General features: G+C 51.3%; 1 long non-coding RNA gene across 1 annotated transcript in view; it reads left to right on the top strand.

Moving 5' to 3' along the window:
• The window catches only part of LOC123332528, an 87,658-nt gene that overhangs the window by 46,282 nt on the left and 23,770 nt on the right, over positions 1–17,606 (top strand). The window lies entirely within an intron of this gene.

Here is a 17,606-nt window from a genome sequence, read left to right as displayed (position 1 = left end):
CTATTGATTTTTTTCTTTAAAGAATAGTGCAGCTGTGAGTATCTTGGTGTCACTGACTTTTTCCTTTTCTTTCCCATTCACATTGTTTCCTTGGGGGACAGTCTTTAGCGAGGGGTTATCAGACAAAGGATGTAAAGGCTGCTTGGTTCTTATAATCAAATTGCCATCAGGATACTGGTGGATAGATGCTAGTACCGCCTCTGGCCCACTGTTTTCATTGGATTTTATTTTTTGTTCCTTTTGGGTGACTTAGCAGGTGTGCAATGATGTCTTAACGTATTAAGCCAGGAAGGCTGGGAGAGCTTCATGTCACGATTTCTCATCTTGAGCTCTTCATGTACAGATGCTTCATCATCTCTGACCGTTGATCCAGTGGTCAAAGTGATCACTGAGTCTTAGGGCTTTATTCTCTGTTTAATTTGCAGTGTATATTTTGGGGAAGATATACTTCTGGATTCTATTTTCCAGACTGCCATCATTTATATTAATATTTGTTACTTGTAACTTTCCCTACCCTCTCGCATGCTGGTCATTCTTCAGGTAGACTCAGAGCTCCCTGCAGGCAGGGGTTGCCATATTGTTCTTTGCTGGTGTGATGCCAGCCCAGAGTATGTACTCAATGTATATTTGTTGAATACGATTAAATACATTCAAAGGGAAAAATTATGCAAGTATCTGCTATACTTTCTGGTTAGGCAAAACCTTTTAAAGAATAAGCTTATTTTATGATAATTTAGACTTATGGAAGAATTGCAAAGATAGTAGAGAGTTCCCATATACACCACGCCCAGTTTCCCCTATTATTAACATCTTACATTATGTGGTATTTTTCGCAGTTAATGAGCCAATATAGATTAAGTCATTTTTAACCCAAGTTCATGTTCTGTTCAGATTTCATCAGCATCTGACCCAGTGTCCTTTCCCTGCTCCAGCATCCCACTTTGCACGGAGTTATCACACCTCCTTACATTTCTCTTGGGTGTTTCAGTTTCTCATATTTTCCTTGTTTTTTATGACATGGACAGATTTTAAGGAGTGCTGGTCAAGCCTTTTGTAGACTGTCCCTCAGCTGGGGTGATACGATGTTTTCCTCTTGATTAGATTGGGGTTGTGGGTTCTTGGGAAGAAAAGCACAGAGATAAAGCATCTTCTCATTATATCATGTCAAGGGTACATACTGTCCACATGACTCATCACTGTGGATGTTGACCTTGACCATCTGGCCAACAGAGGGTCGGTCAGGTTTCTCCAGTATGAGTTACTGTCTCCTGCCCTCCTTTTTCATATTCAGCTTTCTGGAAGGAAAGTCATTATGTGCCACCCACACTTAAGGAGGGAGGGGTCATGCTTCACCTCCTTGGGAGAATCTGCATACATTTGTCTTCTTCCTCTTTGTTTAGTCAATCATTTCTACCTGCCTGGACCCATGGATATTTATTTTATACTTTGAATTATAATTCAACGCTACTGGATTTATTGCATTGCTCAAATTACTCCAGCATTGGCCACAGGGAGCTCTTTCAGTTGCCTCTTGCATCCCTCTGACCTACCCCATCATTTGTTTCCATGAGCACTCCCTTGCTTTCTGGAGCACAAGATCTGCTGGGTCGTCTTGGACATGTCCTACCTCAGTCCTGGAATCTCAAGCCCTGGTTCCTTGAGAGGCTGGACTATGATATTAGATCCGGGTGCTGGGTGTGTTGCTACTGGGGTGTTGATAAAGCATTTAAAAAGTCACCATCTCAGCTGTTCTTGAAGCCAAGGGCTCCCCAGCTGAGTCCGGTGCATGTGCAGCTTTGAGAGACAGGGCTGATGTCTCCTCTGGGCGCAGCATTTATGGGCAAACCAGGATCCATGGTGGAGAGAGGTCCCGAAGGGCCCCTATTTGAGGACACAGAAGGAAGCATGAGGGGGGTTACTGAATGCTTTTCTTGTTTAGGGTGTCATTGGTGCCCCACAGGACCTCACCCGGAGGCCTCGTTGGCCTGGGGACCAGGTCAATTTGACACGTTCAGATGGCCATGTGCAGCACACAGGTACCCTGGCCAGCTGAGCGGCACATGGGGCTCAGGTTGAGACGAAGCAGCCTGCCCAGCTGTGTTTGGTTTCTGCTGGGGAGAGGGACATACCAGGCATTGTCCCCATAATCTCATTTATGACCTGGTATGCGTGAATTACGTTGCAGTTCTTTCTGTCTCCCCCTGTTAGGCTGTGAGTGACTCTTTATCCCTGCCTCCTGGCACACAGCAGGCATTGTGTCATTCCTGATGCCTGTTTGAAAGAGTCCATGGGTGACGTTAGCAGGTCAGGACCGCTGCTGTGGCCTTCTGCCCCCGACCAATCTCCCTGCTTTTCTTTTGTCTCCTGAAAACGGGAATCTCTTGTCTCTCTGGCCACTGTGCCCCCCGGGCTGTGCTGCCTGCCAGGGAGCCCCAGATGCCCTGGTGGGGAGTGGGTGTGGAAGCAGGGCCCCTCCAGCCAGGGGCTGTCCTCTTTGTTGGAGAAGCCTTGAGGTCAGGGGTCCACCTGCCAGATTTCTACAGTGATGAGTGCAAAGTTGGGTCTGGCTCGGTCTCTCTCAGCTGCCAGTTCGTGCCCTTTCCTGGGGGGTGTGGTGTTGCTGGCATACTGTTTACTTCTGGGGATGCCGAATGAAGAGCGGCATGGTTATACAGTTTAGCTGGAGCAGAGGGTTGCCATTAGGAGGGCCCCAGACCAAGAAGAATTTGACTTGGGGACACAGTGATGACTCTTCCCAAACAGAGCCCAGGATGCAGGGCCTTGCATCTTGGGAGGGGTCCACATGAACTCCTGGCTTGGGGGCTGGGATGGGCGCCTCATCCTTGCGTCCCTGGGTGGGGTGGGGCACTGAGCCATTGAGCCTGGCACAAGTGCCTGGGAGGCAGTGGGGAGCCACCAGGAGCCACACAGACAAAGCTGAGCTCCTCTGCTGTGCCCCCAGGAGGGGTCACATCTTTACGACCTTGGTGGTGTTCCTTAAGGGGGAGACCATGGTCCAGGGATGCCATTCCTTCTCAAAGGGCTGCTTCGGTCCAGCAGTGCTGCAGGGAGGAGGAGCAGAGAGAACTGGCTTCCTCTTCTCTCTGTCTCCACCACTGGCCCCCTCCAGTGTCATGGGAGGCGGTCACCCCTGCCCGCTGAGGCCGGGACCTGCTTGCTGATGACTGTTCTGATTACTGGGGCCTGACTCGACCTTCCCGACTGGGATTTTATTAGCGTAACAATGATCCTCTTTATCAATTGCTGTTGCCTTTTATGACTTCTCAGGGCCTTTATCTCAGCGGCTACCTCGCCTCCTGGCTAAATGAGGATTAATATTTTAACAGGATTATGTGCTGTGGGTTAGCAGTACTCTCGGGGGAAGCTGGGCGCTCCCCCGCCTACCACCTCTCTCCTCCTTGCAGGCCTCCTTCCTGGTGTGCAGGGGAGGTCTCCCCAGAGATGGGGTCTCTTGTTTCAGAGTCTGGGATGGGATAGAGGGTGGGTGGGAGGGTTGGGGACCTGAACTCTGGGTGGGGGACAGTTTGTCTGAAGAGTAGGTTAGTCCTAGGGTAGGGACTCCTGGAGGGCAGGTCCCTGTAGAGACCATGGTCTGTTTCCTGGGATCAGCGGACGTGACCACCTGGTCAAGGGGAGAAAGGAGGAAAACGGAGGCAGAGCTGTGGAAGAGGGAGACAGAGACAGCGTCAGAGACAGAGGGAGAAAAAGACTGTGAAGGGAGAGAGGGAAGGAAAGTGAGTCTGAAGCCAGGCCCTTAAACTGTTGAATTGAGGGACACCACCTTCTCTGCCCCTTTCTTACTTTCCTCTCCTCCCCAGTCTTCCAGATGTATGGAGGGTACAGTAAAAATAAAAAAAGAGAGATTAGTTTTACGTTTAGCCTTTTTAGGTTCACAGGACAATTGAGTGGAAGGTGCAGAGATTTTCCTTATATCCTCTCTTCCCACTCGCGCATGGCCTCCCCCATTATCAAACCCCGCCACACCCCCCCCCACCCCGCAGGCTGGCACGTTTGTCACAATCAATGAACCTGCATAGACATATTATCATCACCTAAAGTCCATAGTCCATTACTACTCTCGGTGTTGTACGTTCTATGAATTTGGACAAATTTACAACATGGATCCACCATTATGGTATTGTACAGACAATTCACAGCCCTCAGAATTCTCTGGGAGGGGGAAGCTTTCATTCCAGTTCCTATAGGCTTACTCCTGCCAAGAGAGCTTAGGCACCTCCTGTCCCTTGGGCTGGCTGCATCGAAACAAAACAGAATGAAACAAACCAGGGAACAGCAAGGATTGGTGAGGATGCGGGGAAGCGGGAACGCTGGGCACTGTTCTCGGGTATGTGGAATGGTTTGGCTGCTGTGGAAGACGGTATGGGTGGTTCCTTAAAAAGTTAAAGTAGAATTCCCATATGATCCAGCAATCCCTCTTCTGGGGATGTATCCAAAAAAGAATTGAAATTAGGATCTCCAGGAGATACTGGCACACCCATACTCGTAGCAGCTTAATTCACAATAGTCAAAAGGTGGAAACAACCCAAGTGGCCATCAATGGGTGAATGGATAAACAAAACAGGGTCCCCTATTCAGAAATAAACTTAAAATGGATTAAAGACCTAAATGTAAGACCAGATACTATAAAACTCCTAGAGGAAAACATAGGCCTGACATTGTTTAACATAAATCACAGCAGTATTTTTTTGGATACAGTTCCTAAAGTAAAGGAAATAAAAGCAAAAATAAACAAATGGGACCTAACTAAACTTAAAAGGTTTTGCACAGCAAAGGAAACCATTGACAAAATGAAAAGACTGTCTACTGAAGAGGAGAAAATATTTGCAGAAATATATGACCAATAAGAGATTAATATCTAACGAACATAAACAGCTCATGTAACTCAACATCAAAAACCCAAACAGCCCAATTAAAAAATGGGCCAAAGAACTGAATAGACATTTTTCCAAAGAGGAAATGCAGGTGACCAACAGGCACATGAAAAGATGCTCAGCATCGCTAAACATCAGGGAAGTGCAAATCAAAACCACAATGAGATATCACTTTACACCAGTCATAATGGCTATCATCAGAAAGAACACAAATAGCAAATTCTGATGAGGATACAGAGAAATGGGACCCTTCATACCCTGTTGGCGGAGATGTCAATTGGTGCAGCCACAGTGGAACAATTATGGAGATTTCTCAAAAACTAAAAATAATACCATAGGACCCCGCAATTCTACTCCTGGGTATATGTTAAAAAGAAACCAAAACACTAATTTGAAAAAGATATATGCACCCCAATGTTCATAGCAGTATTATTTACAACTGCCAACATATGGAAGCAACCTAAGTGTCCATAATGAATGGATAAAGAAGACATAATATATATCTATACATATGTGTAGAGATATACAATGGAATAGTACTCAACCATAAAAAAGAATGAAAATTTTCCATTTGCAACAACACAGGTGGACTTGGAGAGCATTATGCTAAGTGAAATAAGTCAGAAAACATACTGCATGATACCACTCATATGTGCGTGATGCTAAGTTGCTTCAGTCGTGTCCAGCTCTTTGCGACTCCATGGATTGTAACCCGCCAGGCTCCTCTGTCCATGGGATTCTCTAGGCAAGAATGCTGGAGTGGGTTGCCATTCCCTTCTCCAGGGGATCTTCCCTACCCAAGGATCGAATCTGAGTCTCTTATGGCTCCTGCATTGGCAGGCAGGTTCTTTACCATTTGTGCCCCCTGGGGAGCTCACTCATATGTGGAATTCAAAAATACAACAAATGAGTGAATATAACACAAAAGAAGCAGACCCATAGGCATAGAGAACAAACTAATGGTTACCAGAGGTGGGGGAGGGATATACAGAGGTGGAGGGGTGGGAAGTACAAGCTACTGGGTGTAACATAGGCTCAATGATGGATAACATGGGGAATATAACCAATATTCTCCAATAAGTGTACATGGGAAATTATCTTTAAAAATTGTATAAATTTTTTAAAAAACAAAAATAATAAAAACAAAACATGGTCCATCCACATAGTGGACTCTTATTCATCCCAAAAGAGGAAGGAAATTCTGACATCTTCTGCAGCATGGATGCATCTCGAAGGTACTATGTTAAGCGAAATAAGCCAGCCACAATAGGACAGATACTGCATTATTCCACTAATATGAATTCCTAAAGGAGTGAAATTTATAGAGACTGAAAGTAGAAGAGAGGTTACCAAGGGCTGGAGCGGGGGAATGGGGAGTTATCGTTCCACGGCGACAAAGTTTTAGTTTTGCAAAATGAAAAGAGTTCTGGAGATGGGTTGCAGCAAACATGAATGTAAATTTTATGTTTTGTGTGTTTTACTCCAAGTGAAAATTTTAAAAAATCAAATTAAAAAGTTGAGTTTTTAAGTTAAAAACTTAAAAAACATTTAATTAATAAAATAAAAATCAAAGGAATCCTAGGACCTTTCAGGGATGGCAAGAATGTTAGGGGTGATTTAACACTAGGTTTAGAGAATTCTGCTTCCCTGGTGGCTCAGATGGTAAAGAATCTGCCTGCAATGCCAGAGACCCGGGTTTGATCCCTGGGTCAGAAAGATCCCCTGGAGAAGGAAATGACAACCCACTCCAGTATTCTTGCCTGAAGGACAAGAATGGACAGAAGAGCCTGGTGGGCTACAGTCTTTGGGGTCAGAAGAGTTGGACACGACTGAGTAACTCTTTTACTTTCGAGAATTCCAGATTCTGTCTTAGAGGTGGGGTGATATTCTCTAAAATGTAGGAAGCCACAGGGAGGCCTGCTCTGTGTTGGGGACTTCGATACAAAAATAAAAAAGATGAGGTCCCTGCCCTTGCTGGAGGGCAGACACATCGATTGAAATCACAATAAAAGCTTTGTCCCCTCAAATTTAAAAATAATTAAAACAATTTTAAAAGTTCAAAACTAACTTAGAAGATAATTTTGGAAAGAATTCAAATGTATTTCAGAAAATTTGGAAAATACAGAGAAGGATAGGGAGGGAGTTAGGAGTAATTTTTTTTTTTTTTAATATATTTTTGGCTGCAAGGCATATGGGGTCTTAGTTCCCTGACTAGGGATCAAACCTGAGTCCCCTGCATTGGGAGCGTGGAGCCTTAGCCACTGGACCACCAAGGAAGTCCCAGGGTTGTTTCTTAAGCCTCCAGAGTCCAGCACCATTCCCCCTTCCCCCATAGACCTCTGCCTGTCTCTGACCCTCACCAGGCTCAAGTCTTCCCCTCCTTGGGCCCCTCCTTTTGTCGACTCTCTCCCTGGGCTCCCGCTGTGGTAGTTCAGCCCATCTCCTTGCTCTCACCTTCTTCCTGCCCTCTGTTAGCTATTCCACACCACGCTCCTCCCTGCTCATGCATCACTCCAATATTTATTCCATGACAGCAGCTGCCCATTAACCAGGAATTAACTTCCAGGTCCTGGCTGATGGAGGTGCTCAGACAGTGAGGGGGGCTCACCTTAGAGACGGGTCTTGGGCTGGCAGGCCAGGTGCTCAGACTCACCTCTGGGACCCTCCATTCGGGGGGCTGAGGAGGCAAATGGGAGCCCATGGGTGAGAGTGTGTGCCTGAGTCCTCCCTGCGCCCTGAGTGATGTCCTGGTACCCTTCACTTGTTGAGCAAGCTTGCTTTCTGTGGTTCTGTTTGGCATAAAGGAAACTCCCGTGTTCGTGATTCCTCTGAGAACCTCAGCAGGGCCCTGGACACTGGCCAGGCTTGGGAGCTCACCTGCTGGGCTGTTGGGAGTGACTAGCATCTCTTAGAATAGTCTGGGCCCTCCTGATCCCTCCTGCATCTGTGAGGAGAGGGGTGGCTGGAGGTCGTTTGTCAGCCAGGCACTTGCCCTGCGTTCCCACTGAGACGAACCAGCAGAGAAGGACTCATTTGCCTCGGGAAGATGCAGGTGGGACCTCGAGCAGGTGGCCCTGGGTCCAGCACTAGGGCCCAGCCCAACTCTCCGGGCTGGTGGTCAGCTGGGCGGGGAGGAGACTCTGCCCTTTAATGCAGGCTGCTGGCCTCTGTGGCCTCTCAATCTTGGGAGCAGAGTTCCTTCTGGACATGTTTTCCAGTAAATCTGCCTGCTGCCGCCTTCATAGAAAACTGCTGATTTGGGGACTTCCCTGTGGTCTAGTGGTTGGGAATTTGCCTGCCAGTGCAGGGGACACGGGTTTGATCCCTGGTCTGGGAGGATCCCACATGCTGCAGGGCAGCTAGGCCTGTGCTTCAAAACGACTGGGCTTGCCAGCTCTCTGGAGCCTGTGAACTGCAACTAGAGAAAGCCTGTGCGTAGCAATGAACACCCAGTGCAGCTCTCTGCCAAAATAAATAAATAAATGAAAAAATCAGCTGGGGAGAGGGGAGCAACTGAGGTACTCAGCCTGTGATCTGGGTCATGATGGGATGGGCTGGTCTGGCGGCAGACAGCTAGCTGCGGACCAGCTCTGTCCACCGGGGACCCTGAGGCTGCAGTGTCCCTTCAGCCCCAAGAATCTACTGCAGGGAGGCCCCTCTGGCTTGCAGTGCTTCCCCTGGAGCTAGCAGCCCCCTGGGAGGCCCACTGCAAGGAGGACAATGAGACAGAAGTGACTCCTGCCTCCTCTGAGGGGCTCCTGCGTCAGTGTCCTTGGAGCAGTGGTCCTTTCCCTGGACAGCAAGGCCTGAGTGGGTCTCTCACAGCCACACTTCTCCTCTGGGTATGAGCACCACCTTCTCAGAGCACCCCCAGGAGAGGTATCAGGGTTGTGGGAGATGGGGTGGGCAGGGGATCTGAGGCAGCCTCTGCTAATTGGGGCAGGATGTCAGGTTTGCTGGCATCTCTTCTCACCTGTATCCCCGCCCCCCCACCCCCCAACCCCCGCCAGGTGACTCTGAGGTCTCTCAGCTCCTGACTGCCTGGGGGACAGCCAGGACCCTCCTTTCATGACCCCACTGGCCAGGGGCTCACATCCTTTGTTCTGTATTTGGCTGAGTCCCTCCAGTCCCAGGAACCCATCGCCTGGGGCGCCCTCCTCTGAAAGTCACAGCATCTTTCAGAGCTTCTTGGTCCCCACAAAGCTCACCTACTAGTGCTTTTAATTCAAGCTTGCTTTGTCATTGTCCCCTCATTGTTTTGGGTATAAATCTTTTCTTCTCTTCTCTTCTTGGAACTGCAGCTGGTCTGGTCCTCTGCCACCGGCCGTGGTCTCCAGGGGCACTCAGGACTCAGGCCTGGAATTTTCCAAAAGGGTTTTATCCTGAGTGCGTTGGCGTAAACAATTGTCCCTTCTTGTTCCAGCAGCTGAGATCTGATGGGCAGGGGAAGAGAAAGGGCACAGCTCTAGGGGGTTAGGCCACGGGACAGTGTCTGAGGTCTCTATCCCTTCCACTGGCACCCAGAAAGCATCTGGGCACCTTGGTGGGCTGGGGGCTCTAAGAGGCACGAAGGTGGTGGATGGGGGTGGGAGTGGTGGGTCCTGAAGGCCAGAGCTGGCGGTGGACTCTTCTGGACACTGCGGACAGATGACATCTCTGTTTATTGCAGCATCTTCTCCCTTGAGGCTTTTGGATGACCCACTATCTCCAGAACCATCCATTATATAACTATTTGGATGTTGTTTATGCGCTGATAATGAAGAAGGAACTTTCCAGGACAGATAAGGGACTACCTTTGACTCTGCTGAGCAGATAGGGGGTGTCTAGCATGTCACTGCCAGGCCTGCTTCTCCCAACTCATCATCCTTATCTGGGGACAGGAACGGTGTCCCTTTCGTGCCAGCAAAATGCCTTGGGCAGGTCCTTGGGAATCCTCACCTGCCTGCCTGTCTCCAGTGTTGTTGATGGTAACAGGCTTCGTGACTCAGGAGGCTGGGTGACCCCTGGAGGTGTGTGGAGTGAGCTGGGGCTTCAGACAGATAAAATCAAGAACTTGCATTTCCGGCAGGGGGGCAGGAGCAGGGCTGAAATGGAAGAGAGCGTATATGGGGGGCCCTGTCTCCCACTGGGCTGCTCAGGCTGGGCCTCCTGGGGTCAGTGGAGGGGCTGGTGAAGGAGCGGCTCTGTCTCAGGGAATTAGTACAGCCTGCCTGGTGGGGCTGGTTCACTGTGGGTTTGCCCCTGCTCCCTGTTAAGGGTGGAGGCCAAGCAGGAAGGGAGGTGAGGCGTGGAGGGACGTGGCTGATGTATCACCTGCCCCCAAACCACCAAGGTGACCTTCTCAGCCCCTGTAGCTCCCCTGACTCCAGCATTCAGATGAGCCTTGCAGAGTGCACGAGCTTCCTGTAAACTCGGTGGCTTAAAATAACACGTATGACTCCCTACAGTTCTGGAGGTCAGCGTCTCACTGGGCTGAAATCAAGGACTTGGCAGGGCTGCCTTCAGTCTGGAGGCTTGAGTGAGGTGGCCGTGGTCCTGCGCCCAGGGTCCCCAGCTATATTGCAACCTTCCAACCTCTGCTTCTGTTGTCACATCTTCTCTGACCTCCCAACCTCTTAGAAACACCTTTGTGATGGTGACTCTGGGCCCACCCAGATAAGCTACCCTCCCAGGCTCCTTAGTCACATGTGTAAAGTCCCTTTTTCCACATCAGGTACCATATTCACAGGCTGCAGGAATTGGGATGTGAACATTTTGGGGGTCATTGCTCTGCCGACCACCGAGAGGGAGTGTGGGGACTACAGGACCTCTGGGGGAATCTCCTTCCCCAGCACAATGTTGAACTGGGTCTTGAAGTCCACAAAGGCCGTGGAGGGGATGAAAGGCATCCAAGATCCTTGGTGGGGACCCAGTAGAGACTCCCCCCAGGTGCCCAGCCCTGCAACGAGAGCCCCATGGGCTTTTGGGTGCAGGAACCATAAAAGAGTAATGATAACATCATAGACTCTCTCCCCCAAATGAATATTCCCAGAGCAAGAGAGAAGGTGAGGCTCAGGGATATAAGTTGAGTCAGCTTCTGCAACTTCTAAAATTTCTACAATGTCAGGTGAGGTTTGTAGGAGACAGGGCATGTCTTTCTTTAAATTTTTTTTTTTTTTTTTTTTTACAATAAAAGTTTTCAAAATCCTTTAAAGACAGACTAGCACAATAAATTCTCATGTGTGCATTACCCCAATTTGACAGTTATCAAAATTATCACATTTACTTCATCTACTGCTCTTTTCTTGTCCTTTGCTATTCTCTGGCTGAAGTACTTTCCAGCCTGTTAGCAGATATTCTGTGACTTTGCTCCTGCGAATATCAGGATGCAACTCTCCAAATATGGAAAGCTTGGTGACATAATTACAGCTCCATTAGCACAATGTCATAATTATCGGTAATTCCTTGGTATCAGCGAATGCCCTATTTATAACCACGTTTCTCTGATCGTCTCAAAGAGACCTTTTTGCAGTTGGTCTGTTTAAATCAGGTTCCAGACAAGGTCCACAAGTTAATTGTTGTGTCTTTTAAAATTCCTCTTAACCTAGATCAAGATCCTCCTCCCCATTTCCCTCCAGCTATGACTTGCTACAGAAACCAGATATACTGTCCTGCTGATCGTCACCCATATTCTGGATCTGATTGCTTCCTTTCGGTGGTTTAGTTGCTAAGTTGTGTCCAAATTTTGTGACCGCAGGGACTGTAGACTGCCAGGCTCTTCTGACCGTGAGATTCTCTGGGCAAGAATACTGAACTGGCTTGCCATCTCCTTCTCCAGGGGATCTTCCTGACCCAGGGATCAAACCCTGGCCTCCCGCGTTGCAGGCGGATCTTTACTGACTGAGCTACAAGATTGCTTCCTTTTGGTGTCACTTCATCCTCACCTTTCCTGGAAATGGGAGTTTAGCTCTAGAAGCTAGATTCAGGCTCACCTTTCTGCCAGAATCCTTCACGGATGGGGCTCTGAGTTGGATTCTTAATCACTGGACAACCAGGGAAGTCCCAAGAAATAATTATTTCATGAGAGCTTGCAAATATGGTGCTTTCCTCCTAGAATCACTGTTTTACAAGTGAAGTCGCTCAGTCGTGTCCGACTCTTTGCCATCCCATGGACTGTAGCCTACCAGGCTCCTCCATCCATGGGATTCTCATGTTTTACAAGGAGCAGTGAGAATTCTGTTAAACAAACCTTCCCTTATCAATTGAGTTATCAGGTTACCCTGAAATAGACTTTAAAAAAGGGAAATCACAAATTGTTTTTCTTTTAGTGAACATTTTTTTTGAATAAAGAGTTAGGCCTTACTTACTTTCAACGAGTTTCCCATGAGGTTTTGTTTTGGTTTGCTTATTCCCCCCTTTCTGTTTTTCTATTTCATGTATTCTGTTTGTTTCAGCCCGTTGTGTTCACTGTTCTTTCTTGGGCTTGATTTTCCTCTTTGGCCAGAGATTTCTGATTTTTTCCCCCTCAAAAGGCAGGCCACGGGCGCCTATCACATCAGTGATGGGAGGAAGGGCAATTCCCTTGGACGGTGGGTGACGGACAGGCTAGCACTGGGTAGGGGGCTTGCTAACCAGAAGCTCTTTCTTTGGGGGATTTATTTTCCTGCCTTGTTTGAAGTGCCTGGGTTGGGCCCTTTGATAATGAGCCGTATCTAAGCAGGATCCGATTAAAGGGCAGTGGATTCTGATAGTCACAGAGCCGTGCTGGGAAAAGCGGAAGAAACATCAGAACCGAAACAACAAAAAAAACGCCTGGCTATGTAGTCTCCAACATGCCCACCAGGTGGTGCTGTTCAGCCACGGCTCTGTCGGCTTTGGTCCCAGCGGCCCGCTGGTGTCTCTCACACTTGGTCCCCACTCAGTGCCACTGCCCGCCCCCTCCAGCCAGGCTCGGGGAGCCAAGGGAGGACAGACACTGTGCCCTGCAGGGTGTGCAGTGGTGGGTTTGGTGGTGCTGTCCCCAACCTCAGCAAGCTCCTGCCAGCGACCGTGACAGCTGCAAAGCTGGCATGGCTTCCTGGCCCCTCTTCTCCCACTCTGCTGACCTGGGCTCTCCCCCACCTGCTCCAACATGGAAAGCAGGCATTTGTGTGGTTATCTGACTGAGGCTGGGGGGAGGACAGATGGGTGTCCCTGAAGTAAGCTGACCAGTTGGTAGGTGCCCTGGGGGTCTGAGGGCCCAGGCCCAGACTCCTGCACCCGAAGGGAATGGAGAGTGGTCCAGCGTGGTGGCCGTGGGAAGGGCACCCACCCGCTCCAGGGTGCCTCGTGGTGAGCGGTGTGTCAGCAGGAAGGATCACGCTTGGTAAATGGACGCTCTTCCTAGGGGAATCCCTCAGGAGGGTCGTGTTGGGGTGGCAGGTGGGGAAAGGCCCTGGGGGCTGCGTGCTCCTGGGGTTGGAAAGGGACACAGCACAGTTGGGGGTTCTTATCCTCCAGGCTCCTGCCATCTCCTTGCTGGGTGCCACCAGGGGGCTATTTTCAGGTTGGGGAGTAGGGGGTATGGGACCAGCCAGAGGGAGCTGACCACCTGCAAGGCTGCTCTCTGTGGCTTGCAGAATGGGCTGGTCTCAGTCTGACCCACCAGGAAGAACCCAGGCACATACAGGGTGTGCTGACAGAGAGCAGGTAGATCCCCACGTCCAGGGAGGGAATCAGCCAGGGAGGAGCCAGCGCCTTTCACCAAGGACGACTCATGTGCCCGCTATGTCATCTGAGGAGGAGCAATCATTTTACACAATGAGGGGGGTCCTGGGAGGAGATGGGGTGGAGGGTTCATGGACAAGGGGGTCGTGAGGCGGAGGCAGGGGCTGAGGTCTCGTGTCATCACCTGACCTCTTGGTGCTCTTGCTGCAGTTGACACTCCTGGGCTCGGCTGCCACCTCCTGAGGGCCCGAGAGATGCCCTGTAGCCAAGGTGGGTCCCCACAGGAGGCCCTGGTTTCCTCTGGGCAGACGGCAGGTGGTCGGCAGGTTGGGGTCGCCAAGGTGGGGCTTGCACTTGACCGAGGGCCTTGGAGGCCACATTGGGGCTTCTGGCGTCCTGCTTCCGCAGCAGCCTGGCCTGGCCTGGGCCCTGGCTCTTCTTCTTTCTCAGGCCACGGGGGTCCTGGGGAGAGGAAGGTGCTGCCCAGGGACCTGGAGGAGTGAACTGAGTGGGGGGTGAAGGTCTGGGTGAGGGTGCGGTCCAGGCCTTTCCAGCAGGGACCCCTCAGGAACTAGACCCCCAACCCAGGCCTCAGGGGAGGAGGAGGAGATGTGTGGTTTCCGCCTCCTCCAGGGGCAGAGACTTCTGTCTTCCTCTCTCTGCCCCCTCAGTTGTGAGGCAGAGTCTGAGAGGTGCTTCCTGCCCTGGTGGGGCTCTGCCGTCCCCTTCCCCTCAGGGGTGCCATATGGGGCCCGTCCAAGCAGCCAGGCCTGGGCTCTGGCTCCTGCCCGTCCCTTCCTGAGGGCCCCGCTGGAGCCAGGAGGAGGACCAAGTGGGCCGGGCAGATGGGCTGCAAGGAGGGGCTGCCCGGGCAGACGGGCCGACTGTCAGGACAGATGGTGGGCCGGGCAGGGGTCCGGAGCCCGGCCCATCTGTTCCAGGCCCCCGGTGGGGCTTTTCTCGTCCACCTGGGGCTGAACTGGGATAAGGCCCAGCGGTGGCTTCTGCCCAGCTCTGCTCACGTCCTCCTGGGTCATCTGTCCCCAGGGCTCAGGGCTGGGTGTCCCTCCTGGTGCTCATCCTCCTGGCAGGTGGCATATGGCCACGCTCACAGAGCTGGAGGGGTTCCCTAGGGCCCTGGGGGTGCCCGGCAGAGCGTGCGGCACACCCTGGGGACAAAGCCGCCCATGGCAGACCGGCAATACCGAGAGGCTCCCGGAAGCCACCAAGGAAAGTCGCGTCTGTGCCCAGTTGTCAACATCAGCCAGCCCCGCTCAGCGGAGGAGCGGCTGGTGGGAAGGGGGCACTGCAGGAGCGGGGGCTGCCCTGGTCGGGGGTCAGGACTGCTTCTCAGAGGAAGGGGTGGTGGGACCCATGCAGGCTCCAGGATGAGGGGAAGGCAGGCAGGTGGGCAGGCGAGAGGGCCCCCGGTCGAGGGAGCTGCCAGGCCAGGGGGTGGAGGCTCCGCTCAGGGGTGTGGGTGGGAAGGCCCTGGTGTCCTTGCTAAGCCGTGGAGTCACCTCCCATGACTTCAGTCCTTAGATCCCTGGGTGGGGGGGTCACAGCTGTGTCCTGGGGCCTGAGCAAGCTGGGAGAATTCATCCCATTATAGTCTTATGTTGATAATGATAATCCAAAAATATCTTCCTCTATCTTTTTTTAAACCAATTACAAAGAAAAACCTCTGCGGCCACTGTGGGCCACCCGTAGCTGTGTCCTCAAGCAAGACAGGGCTCTGCTTTTGTGCTTTCATCACTGCAGGGGAGCTGCTCCGTTAAAGGCCGAGGGCAGGGACCAGGGAGGGGCATGTGGGCCTCGGGTGAAGGGCAGGGGTGTTGACAGGGTCAAGATTGCCCTCCAGAGGTCACTCTGGGTGCCAGATGGAGAGTGGTCCTGGTGTCTGCTCCAATGACCTCTCCAAGAAGCCAGAGGAGGGCTCAGGCTTTGGGGAGTGCCTCCTGCCCAGCCAGTGGGTGCAATGTCCTTCCGTAGCCAGCTCAGGGGGCCCAAGATGGCCCTTCAAGGCTGGGGCTGTGGCAGCTGCTTGCTGTCTTTTGCTGGCTTCCCATCATCCTCTTTCCTGATGGTGGTGTTTGTCACCCAGCCGTGTCTGACTCTTTTCGACCCTATGGACTGTAGCCCGCCAGGCTCCTCTGTCCATGGGATTCTCCAGGCAAGAATACTGGAGTGGGTTGCCATGCCCTTCTCCAGGGGATCTTCCTGACCCAGGGATCAAACCTGGGTCTTCTGCATTGGCCGACAGATTCTTTACTGTCTGAGCCACCAGGGAAGCCAGTTCCTCCTTAAATGCAATTGTCCTGGAGCCAGAGTGTGGGATTCAAATCACACTCTACCCTTATTGGCTGGGTGACCTTGGGTAAGTCACTCACCCTCTTTGAGCTTTGATTCCTTCAGCAATAAAAGGGGGATAGTAGGGCTCCCACTTCATGGGATCTTTGCGACAATTCACTGAGCTACACCCTTAGAACCCTGTCCAGCACATAGCTGGCACTCAATATTATTATTATTATTATTACTGTTGCGGTCGTTGTCTTATTTCATTGAAGTAACATCCACAGAGCCTTCAATAAACCGTTTAAAGTGAACAGGTGAGAGGCATTTGGTATGTTCACAGTGTTGTGAAACTGCCACCGCTTGATCATTCCAGAACATAGTCATTGTCCCAAAAAGAAGCCCTGTGCCCATTATCCGTCACATCTTATTTATTCCCTTGCCTCTGCTGCTACTGCGATCCCCTTAGAAGACCACCAACCCACTTTCTGCCTCTGTGGATTTGCCTGTCCTGGTCTTTCCTATGACAGAATCATCCAACATGAGGCCTTTTGTGTCTGGTGCCGTGTTTTCAAGGTTCATCAATGTCATAGCATGTGTTGAACTCCCTTCCCTTTTTTGTGACTGAATAATACTCCAGTGTACGGATGGACCACATTTTATTTATCTCATTCATACACTGATGGACGTCTGAGCTGCTTCTACATTTCAGTACAAGGTTTTATTTGAACACCTGTTGTATTTTTTCGTGTGAAACCCTTCACAGATTTCGGAGTCCTCCTTGCAGGGTCCCAGGCTGATTTCTCTGCATGGTCCCAGTTTGGGTTTATGTGCTGCAGAGGTGAACACCTGCTGCGTGTTTTCACGTCTATTATCTGGGCCCTTAAACATCCAGGGCAGGACCCAGGTTGCCGTGTTGTTGTGAGGCTTCCGTCTTGTGGGCTGACTCCCTGCTGCCTTGCGCTGCAGATGGGAAAACTGAAGCACGGAGAGGCTCGGTCACTGCCGACCCCGTCTGCTTTCCCTTGGTGTCTCTGAGCACCCCCACCCCCCGGGCATGGCCCTGCCCTCCTGTCATGGGCTCCCCCGCTGGGCACGGTGGCCTTGGATCACCCCGTGCCTTCTTCCTCTCCTGTCTCCACCTCTGCTCTGCTCCTTCTTGTCCTCTGTCTCCGTTCTCTCCCTCCACCTCCTGCCTTTGCTGAGACCTTTCTGGTCATCCTGGAAACCCCTGTAGGTGTCACTTTGAGATATGGATGTGGCCAGCTTCTCCTTTAGACCTTCGGCTTCCAGAGCAGGTGCAGATCCTTTGTCAGGCCTGTAGATGCTCCAGTGAGTCTGGACGCCAGGAGGGGTGTCTTGTCCCCACAGGGAGAAGCCCCAGGGCTCCCTGTGCCCGGAGAGCTCTGCAGAGCCTTCCCTCTGGGGGACAGTATGGGGACACGTGGTCTGATGCTGCTGTCCCATGGCCTTGATGTAATTGTAACTGCGTGATGACCCATGTTAGTAATAAAACAGGGACCAGAGTAGCCCAGGATCTCTGTAAGATCCTCACAGTGGGCTGGCACCTGACACAATCTATGTGGCTCCAGGCCTGGGGGGGTGGGAGGGACAGAACCGAGACCTTGAAAGTGCTGCCTGGGACTCGGAGGGACCCAGTGGGGGCCTAGAATGTGTCCCGGGGAAAGAGGCCCAGGGGACTTGGCTGGCTTTGCT

The sequence above is a fragment of the Bubalus bubalis genome, chromosome 3, assembly GCF_019923935.1.
Source record: "Bubalus bubalis isolate 160015118507 breed Murrah chromosome 3, NDDB_SH_1, whole genome shotgun sequence".
NCBI lineage: Eukaryota > Metazoa > Chordata > Mammalia > Artiodactyla > Bovidae > Bubalus > Bubalus bubalis.
The sequence above is the reverse complement of the archived record's forward strand: the minus strand, read 5'-3'. Positions and strand labels throughout refer to the sequence as shown.